Here is a 10,012-nt window from a genome sequence, read left to right on the forward strand (position 1 = left end):
TCTGAGACTTCAGCAAAAGCAGGACTGAAAAAATCCGATTCAAAGCAAACAAAGAGGAAGAAAAATCAGCAGTTCCTGTGCTTTACAGAACAGCAAGGAAGCGTTGTCTTTGTGTGTGTGCGCGCGTGTCATCTTGGAGCTGTTGTCTTGCAACTGGGAGTGTTTAAGACATCCTGTTATTTTGATGTATTTATTGATACACTTTGGCACTTGAAGAAAGCTTTGCCTCTGGAAGTCTCACTCACAGTCACCTTCTTTTGAATCTATTATTGGAAAGTTGAAAATGTAGGGTAGAGCATGAAATGCTCGATGACGTCTAGCAGCAAAACTCAGCCACTGCAGCTGTTGTCAGGGCTGAGAAACACTGAATAACATTGGTTAAGGCTTCGACATGCCAGTGAAAGCACAGACCTATGCTTCAGCTGGCTCAAATCACTTTGTAGACACACACAGAATGCCTCCGCCTTGCAAGACCGCATTAAGTGCACGATCACGCTGCATTTGCATTGTATGTGCAGAGATGAATGAGCAAACACAATGCAACACGTGTGTATGCTTATGTGTTACATAAGGCTGGCCAGCTCAAACTCAGCTGCTGGCCCTCAGGAGTTGTTGCCTGCCTTGCAGAATCCTAAGTAGCTCTGGCCCTTGGGTTATGCATATATGATTAATGGCTCATCTCCCTAAAGGCAGGTGGGGAATACCGTTAATCTAATGAGATAACAGAACCTCAGCTCCTCCCTGGGCTGTTCAGGAGAGCCATCAGGACAGAGGTGACACCCATCCCTTTGAGTCACCAGGAAGGTTCTCTGGCAGTCCTTACAGATGTCCTTCCTGCCTGAGGATCTGCGACTGCTGGCAAGGATTCGTTTTACATGCACTTCAGAGTGAGGGTAGTATCTGTATTGGGAACACAGGCTCAGCATCACTGCTGGCTGGGCGTGAGGACATGGAGCTGCAGGACTGAGCTGCTGGATACAGCAACTCCTGCTGCCACCAATCTAAATTTATGGAAAGCAAATGGAGGAAATGCCTATAGGGAAAAAAAAAGTGAGAGAGAGAGAGAGAGAGAAGAAACCCAGGTGATTTTGTGCAAAGAAATGTGAGAAAATGACAGAGAAGCAAGAAGCAGCAGGAAAGGAGGTGGGAGAAAAAAAAAAGAAGAAAGATCGAACTAAAGAAGCATTGCTCTAAACTATGAGAGACAGAGGGAAAGCTTGTAAAACCAGAGAAAAGCTTGTAAAATCATTTTCTGAGGAAAGAGGGAAGACTTTATGCTAGCAGTGAGAAAGGAATATAGATGTACTTTCTTACTTTGCAGAAAGGTGGCTTTCCACATCTCAGCTCCACTGGGTAATGGCAGTTTGGTTATTTCTAGCCACCCTCCCATCCTCCTACTTGTTCAGATGTTCCCCTCAGAAACGGTCAAAGTGTTTGAACTGATTTTTTTTTTTTTCATAAGGAGAAATGTCCTCTCAAACAAAACAAACGTTGTGACAGAAAAGGTGATTCCAGACAGAACAATTCACAATGCGAGCAAGGGAAAAAAAATCCAAGGAGAAATCCTGGCATGCTTGATTTCATCTGTGTCATGGCAGAAGTCTGAAGTCTGCCTTCTAATTTTCTGCAGGAAAGACGTAAAACAAAGAGGAATGAAAATGATTTTTCCCCTCTCCCTGACCCAACCCTGAAGTTATTTATTTCAATTGCAATTATTTCATCCAGCTCAGCCATGCAGTAATGCTTTCTCCACCCAATTTTTTAGGAAACCGGGTCCAACAGATCAGGTTTCCAGCTGCAGATACAAAAAGGCTATTCCCTGCCCTCGTTATCCTCAGGAAAGGGGTAACGTTATCCTCCTGCTCTCATCTGGAGCAGCTCCATCCTGCCGCAGGCAGGACACGTGTGGCTGTCCCCAGCTCACCCCCACAAGCTGTGGGTTACAGCAGGAAGCCTCCGAGAAGGCACAAAGGAAAAGCTGAACATCTGGAGCAATCAGCAGCATGCAGAGGTGAATTCGTGGGTGATGTCGTCAGAAGTAGACGGCAGGTGGCACCCATGGATTAGCACAGGGCTTGCTCTGGGTGCTCTCTTGGTTGCATGCAAGGATTGCTGCACACAGTGCTGGCCTGGGGTACGCAGTCTTTCAGGCTATTCCCTTTACATTTTGCTAGCCTAGGGAGCAAGGGCTCGAGCCCCAAATGCCTGGGATGCACACAGAAAGCAGGGCTGTTGTACTATGGAGCAGTAAGTGCACTGCTTCCTCAGGGATGGGAAGCAAGGGGACAGGGACAGGGCTGGCAGGAAAGGGACCAGCCCGAAGGTATCTGAGCAAGGAAAGCAGAAGCCAGCCAAGAGTCTGAGTCACCAGCTGTGCTTGCAGCAATGAGGTTGGCTTGTGCTCAAGCTGAGACATCAGCCCACAGGTCAGGAGCAGGCATGCTGAGGGTAACCAGGGTTAGATGCAGCCTGGTGACCCATTATGGACTCAGGTCCATAAAAGTACAGCACATAAAAGCACAGCAGACCTTAGAGCAAGCTAGAAAATCAGTTTGGGTCAGGACTCAGGTCAACACAGCCAGCATGGATTATGAGCATAGCTGAGGCTGAACCTGAAGACCAGCACTTGCATAGCTCAAGCAAGGATCAAGGGCACTGCATTGGCCTTAAATAGGCTCCTGGGCCATTGGCAGGTGTGGGTCCCAGGGGAGTCTGTTCAGCACCATCAGTGCCTCCAGCACTCTGACATGCTAATGCTTTGTGTTCCCCAAGAAGTAGGAACTCTTACCCCATCCCCAAAACACAGCATCGAGGGTCTCCGCAGTACACCTTCATGTCAGGGCTGTAGTTAGCTGTGGGCTCTCACCAGCTCCCCATAATGTACGGTGCCTCCTAATGCAGCACTCCTGGGTGCTCAGGCTGGGTTTTGGAGAGGTGAAGCAGAAGGCAGCCCAATGACCCTGACATCGATGAGCACTGTGCTATCATGGCTCAGCATCGACTGCAGTCCTCGTGCTGTCTGCCTGGGGTCCCAGTGGCACACGGCCAACCAACCAGGCAGAAACACTGATCCGTTTGACTAAATGCCTATAATTAAAATGAAATGAAGACAATAAAGCTTGGATCATTTGAGGGCCAGAGGAGGGAACAAGCTGGCCAGGAGTTCATTATAGCACTTGCAAACAACAGCCCATGGCGGCACAGACTGCTCGCATGATGGACACTACACATGTCCATGTGATTTATTATATTTATCATACATTATGCTTATATTCCATCCTCTGCTGGTCAACCTTTATCAGCTAAATCAAGATTAAAGGTGTTAGCCTGCCTTTACATTATGGTAAATGATACAATTAGCTCAGCTCAACCTGTTTTCCTAATTCTGTGTGATATAGGAGGTCAGATAAACATGTGGTGTGTTTTAGCCTTCATGGCTAAGACGTCCCCCAAATACCCCTTTCAATGGACGGACCCACTGTCTGCTGCAAGGGGCCGCTTCCCACAGACCCCATCCCACGTAGGTGGGAACTCAGTGTCCCCATCCTTGCATGTATGGGTTCACCTGGTAAAACTCCACAGCATCCTCAGGGCAGAGAAAAGGGGCATTTTCACACCATGCTTGGATATATGATTCTATGATTCTATATTTTTCCCACAGAACTGGAAAAGGAGGGATGGGGCATGGAGCAGCACATCTCCATACGATGTATAGGATCATGGGGCCATGATTCATAGCCAAGCAGCCTGAAAACCTTCCAGAAAGGTGCACTGAGGAGGCTGTGGCAGAGAGCTGGCAAAAGCTTTTGGTTGCAGATACAAAAAGAAAAGCAATTTCTGCTGAAGGATTTTTGTATTAAAAAGAGAAAATGAAGAATAGGGGATGGCAGTGAGTGACCGTGGGTTTGGCTGGATATCTTCAGTATCTCAACTACAGAAGCTCAGAGGAGTGTCAATAGAGGAGATTTAATTGATGACAAATATTATGGCTGGTACAGAATTAGAGGCACTCCAGACTGAGCAGGGAGGACTTTTATAGCAGCTAACAGATGAGCATTGTGAAAGATGACTATGATTCTTTGGGCATTTCTGGGTTAGATTGCGGTAAAATTGCAGCAAAAAGCAATTTTGCTTTAATCAACTATGTAACAAAGCCCCAACGTAGTGAAGAGCAGAAGGCATCAGAAGATAGGAAATTGTCAGCGTTGCTGGAGCTAAAAGATAAGATTGTACTCCCCACAGCTACACTAAAAGAGGATAAATTATCCATTGGGGCAATTCAGAAAGAAAATAATGTACAGTTAAAGTTGTTTGAATTACAGTTTTAGGGAAGCACGGGAGGAGGAAAAAGCCAGTTTCAGTGGAAAGTCTGAAACCTCCTTCCCATGTGCTTTTAGAAAGCAGAACTCCTTTTGGGGAAAAGAAAAAAGAAAAAAAGAGATGATTAACAGGGCAGGGCAAACCCTAAACAGTAAAGGATGTGTTAGAAGGGACCTTGTGGGAACCTTATAGGAACAGTCTCCAGAAAAAAGCAGATAGCGCAGAGGGTCATGGTTGTCTTGGGTTTCTGATGACACCTGCCCTACTTTGGGCTCGATTTGAGCACAGAGCAAATTAGACCATAGGCTAAAGGTTAAATAATAAGAAAAGCTGCTAGAGAAGTGTGCTTGCATGAGCTCAAATAACTGCCCTGAGGCTACCTGCCACCTTTTGTCGGGGCAGCTTGTGTTGGGTTGAATTAGGTTGGGTTGCTTTAGTTTGGGCAGACGGGGCTTATGCCCATGTCCCCAGGTGAGAATGAGGGGCTCCATGCTGCAGACCACCCCTGAATCTGTTCCATGGACCATCAGGCTGCTGTGAAAGCACAGGAGAATGGCTGATTTTTGGGTTCATCATCAGGTTTTATGGTTTTGTAAGTGGGGATCTCCTGCTTTCTTGTAGGACCGTTCCTAAGCAGGTGGCAAGGATATCTGGAGCAAGTAGGTGTCTCCCATTCTGCAAAAGCCCTTAAAAAGCCGACGGTTCCTTTTGACTTCCCACCAGGCAGCTGCCAGGGGGCCCAGCTCTAAGCAGATGGTGATGGGAGGACTGCGAGGTGGTAGCGGTGCGAATATGGCATCTTGTGCATCATGCACTTGGGACAGCTGGGATGCATAAGCCAAAAGCAGCAGCCCCAGCCGAGCTTCATGGTGATTTCTGCAGTTGCCATGCTTCTTTCCTTGCTGGCAGCTGCCTTGGAGGAAGAGGAGGAGGAGGAGGATGCTGAGATGGAGGAGCTGCTTTTGGGAAGGGCTTTTCTTGGAAAAGCTCTTCTGTGCAGTGCAGGATGGGTTCCAAACATGTGTGGGTGAGGCTGGAAATGTGGTGCACCAGCTCTGCTTCCCCAAATCAGCTGCTCTGTGAGCAACAGGATGAGGTTATTCCCTTCCAGCTCTTTATTTCCCTTCAGATCATCCCAATCCCACTGCTGTGTGTCCATCCACATCCTAACAGCAGGCGTGCCTTGCATGCAAGCAGGTCCAGTACATAATGGCCCAGACAGACCTCTTTTGTTCTTCACCAGCACGATGCCCTTCAAAGGTCCCTTCCAACTCTAAGGATTCTATGATATCTTCTGAAGATCTGCATTTGGGATTGACCCAAGTGTCACCACCTGGGACACTGTGACCCCATCCTGCAGTGCTGCACTGCACTTGGGCACTACCCAGGTCTCCATTCTGCTTGCTCTCTCATGCATAAACTCAGTCTGTGGTTTCCAGAGTCAAGAGAAAAAATAAATCAATCAGGAATGGCTTTAGAGATAAAAATTATTATTTCAAATCATGAACTGACTGAAAGCCACGCTGAAAGTGATTTTGCAGAGGTGTTGCTGAGGAAAAGAAAAGCCTTGTGACTTTCCTCTGTAAGAAAATATTCCTTCTCCACACTGCTAGCATCCCGCTGGGTGTTTTTTGTGTGTGTGGCTGCATCTGGAGTCCATCACTGCGCTCTGCACTTATGAATGACCGCTGTGTTTTGCAAAAAAAAAAACCCAAACTGCTGAGCTGTCTAAAGCAGCCTCCTGCCACGTGCTCAGACCCCAAACATCTGCGCTCAGTCGGCGGTGAGTGACTCACTGTCCCCAGGCCCAGGACGGCCACATCCAAGGTCTGTCTGCTCTGTTCCTCCTAAGTGAGCAGGGCTGAGGTTGTCTCTGATGCAGCAAAAAGTCAGACATCACTTGTATCCAAGGACCAGCTCATTGCTCTGCTGAGGTTCAAAGCCTCCAAACCCTCTTCCTGTCCTCCATCATTTGCTTTTTGCTGTTGGGATGCTCCTTGCATAGATGGGAGCTTTGAGGAGCCACAGCTATTTTCCGTATGTCCAAAGGCCCTGCGGTGCGGTATCTGCAGGATGTAAGTTACCCCCACGTGGGTATGGCTGATGTTTGGGCTAAAATCACTCCAAAATGGACAATCTGGGCAGCTTTTGGGGGATGGAATCCTGCACATAGGCAACGTGGGATTATCCTCTGTTCCCCTGCCTTGTACTCAATATATTACAAATACATATCATGAATATGTATGTACCCCCAAACCTCAGCCCATCCCTCCTCTCCTTGATCAAATCCTGGCTGAGCGTGAAATTAAACTTGCAAATTGCAGCCTTTTCTTTGCCTCGCCGTGTCTTTGTTCTTGTCAGCTTCATTATTATGCACATTTCTCATGCACACACCTTGGGTATTTCAGGGTGTGAGGAAGGAAAATTAGCCAGAAAGAATCATTTGGGACAGAGAGCATCCACTATTTGAATTCCTCCCTGGAAGCCCTTTCATTGTTAATTACGAACAGGTTTGCAAGCAGCTAAGATTTTAATTTCTAAGCTGGTTTTGATGTTCAAAAATCTACTTTTGTTTCAAAGGACATCTTACTCTCTTGCTTTTTTCACGTTTAACACTAAAAATTGCTGGGGCTCGGAAGCTGCACCGTGAGTCTGCACCTTTTTGGGGGGATCCTGTGCCAAACCCCATGTGCTCCACTGTGTTTTAAGGCTGCTGAGCTTCCTCGTGGTGCTGCTGGAGCTGCTGCGGACCCAGAACTGCTGAAGCTGGATCAGGGACTCATCTCATGCACAAAGATCTTGCAAATCGATCTCCTGATTTAGTTGCAAGCTTTGAAAGTGTATTTACTTCATCCTTGATTGTTCCTGTTGCCATCACCCATGGCATCTGGGTCGAGACATTGCCAGTTCCACTGCTGCAACAACCTGCCTTGCTCAAAGGGAAAAATAAATCATAGAATCATAGAATCATAGAATCACCAAGGTTGGAAAAGACCTACAGGATCATCCAGTCCAACCATCCGCCCTTCACCAATGGTTCTTGCTAAACCATGTCCCTCAACACAACATCCAAACGCTCTTTAAACACCACCAGGTTCGGTGACTTCACCACCTCCCTGGGCAGCCCATTCCAGTGCCTGACCACCCTTTCAGAGAAGCAGTATTTCCTAACGTCCAGCCTGAATCTTCCCTGACGCAGCTTGAAGCCATTCCCTCTCGTCCTATCACTGTCACACGAGAGAAGAGGCTGACCCCCAGCTCACCACAACCTCCCTTCAGGTAGTTATAGAGAGCAATAAGGTCTCCCCTGAGCCTCCTCTTCTCCAGACTGAACAATCCCAGCTCCTTCAGCCACTCTTCATAAGGCCTGTGCTCCAGACCCCTCAGCAGCTTTGTTGCCCTCCTCTGGACACGCTCCAGGGCCTCAATGTCTTTCTTACAGTGAGGGGCCCAAAACTGGACACAGTACTCGAGGTGCGGCCTCACCAGTGCTGAGTACAGGGGGACAATTACTTCCCTGTTCCTGCTGGCCACACTATTTCTGATACAAGCCAGGATGCCATTGGCCTTCTTGGCCACCTGGGCACACTGCTGGCTCATGTTCAGTCTAGCGTCAATCAACACCCCCAGGTCCATTTCCTCTACACAGTCTTCCAGCCACTCTGCCCCAAGCCTGTAGCGTTGCCTGGGGTTATTGCGGCCAAAGTGCAGGACCCGGCATTTGGTCTTGTTGAATCCCATCCCAATGGGCTTCAGCCCAGCTATCCAACCTATCCAGATCCCTCTGTAGGGCCTCGCTACCCTCAGGCAGATCAACACTTCCAGCCAGCTTGGTGTCATCTGCAAACTTACTGAGGGTGCACTCAATACCCTCATCAAGGTCATCAATAAAGATATGAAACAGGACAGGCCCCAGCACCGACCCCTGGGGAACACCACTCGTGACCGGTCGCCAGCTGGATTTAACTCCATTCACCACCACTCTCTGGGCCCGGCCCTCCAGCCAGTTCCTTACCCAGCGAAGAATGTATCTGTCCAAGCCACAATCTGCCAGCTTCTGCAGGAGAATACTGTGCAAGACAGTGTCAAAGGCTTTGCTGAAGTCTAGGTAGACCACATCAACAGCCTTTCCCTCATCCAGCAGACGGGTCACTAGATCATAGAAGGAGATCAGGTTGGTCAAGCAGGACCTGCCCTTCGTGAACCCATGCTGGCTAGGCCTGATCCCCCGGTTGTCCCGCACGTGCCGCGTGATCTCCCTCAAGACAATCTGCTCCATAATCTTCCCCGGCACCGAGGTCAGGCTAACAGGCCTGTAGTTCCCTGGATCCTCCCTGCAGCCCTTCTTGTAGATGGGAGTCACACTGGCAAGCCTCCAGTCTTCTGGGACCTCACCCGTCAACAAGGAGCGCTGATAGATGATGGAAAGCAGCTCGGCTATCTCCTCCACCTGTTCCCTCAGCACTCTCGGGTGAATCTCATCCGGTCCCATGGACTTGTGGCAGTCCAGTTGGAGTAGCAGGTCTCTGACTGTTTCCTCCTGAATCGTGGGGGGTTTAGTCTGCTCCCCAGCCAAGGCTGCCAGGTCAGGGAGTAGAGAAACCTGAGGATAACTGGTCTGTCTTTTAAAGACAGATGTAAAGAAGGCATTCAGAACATCTGCCTTTTCCTTATCCTCAGTGGTTACATTGCCAGCCTCATCCAGTAGAGAATGGAGATTCTCCCTGGTCTTCCTCTTGCTGTTGATAAACTTGTAAAAGAGTTTCTTGTTCCCTTTTACCCCAGCAGCCAGCTTGAGTTCAAGCTGGGCTTTAGCCTTTCTGATTTTCTCCCTGCACATCTTAATGACTTCTTTGTATTCTTTCTGGGTTGCCCGTCCCTTCTTCCAGAGGAGGTGGATTCTCTTTTTCTCCTGGAGCCTCAAGAATAGTTCCCTATTCATCCACGCCGGCTCATTTTGCGGCTCAGGGGTACAGCCTGCTCCTGCGCCTTGAAGACTTCCTTCTTGAAGAGCAACCAGCCATCTTGTACCCCTTCACTCTCTAAGACTGAACCCCGGGGGACTCTCCCTACTAGTCTCCTGAACAATTCAAAGTCTGCCCTCCGGAAGTCCAAGGTAGCAGTTTTGCTACCTAAAGAAGAGTTGTTTTAAATATAACACATTTCCAGTTATTTTTATTTGCTTTTTAGCTTTGAGCTCTCCAGGTTTGCTTGTTCCAGCTTTGCTCTGTAATCAAAAGGGTGAGGAGCTTCCTCTTCTCCTCTGGAATGAGACTGAAACCTCCCACGCAGGCATGGAAGCCACCAAGCTGTGGGGACAATGCAGGGGCCTCGTGAACACGGCAAGAGCCACCGATGCACTGTCTGAGGCCTTGCCTTCCATGGGTCTCCCTACACTGTGGCTCCCAAATATCTGGGGGTTCCTCTCCAGCAGCATCTTCTACTGAGGACCATCTGGCTCTGGGCTGGGACAGTGCTCTGATGAAAGCTCCATGCACCCTGCTTTGAGCTAGCCCAAATCCCTGGCTCCATGTATCTCAACTTCCCAGCTCTACACCCCCTGCCTACGTGCATTCTTGTTCCCCAGTTCCTTACACCCCAGCACCCCCCTGCTGGGCATGCCAATCCCCAATTCTCCCTGCATACCAATCCTGTAGCTCACTGACCCCAGCTCCCCATCTCCATACACCCC

The sequence above is a fragment of the Gallus gallus genome, chromosome 10 (assembly GCF_016699485.2).
Source record: "Gallus gallus isolate bGalGal1 chromosome 10, bGalGal1.mat.broiler.GRCg7b, whole genome shotgun sequence".
NCBI classification, from domain to species: Eukaryota; Metazoa; Chordata; class Aves; order Galliformes; family Phasianidae; genus Gallus; species Gallus gallus.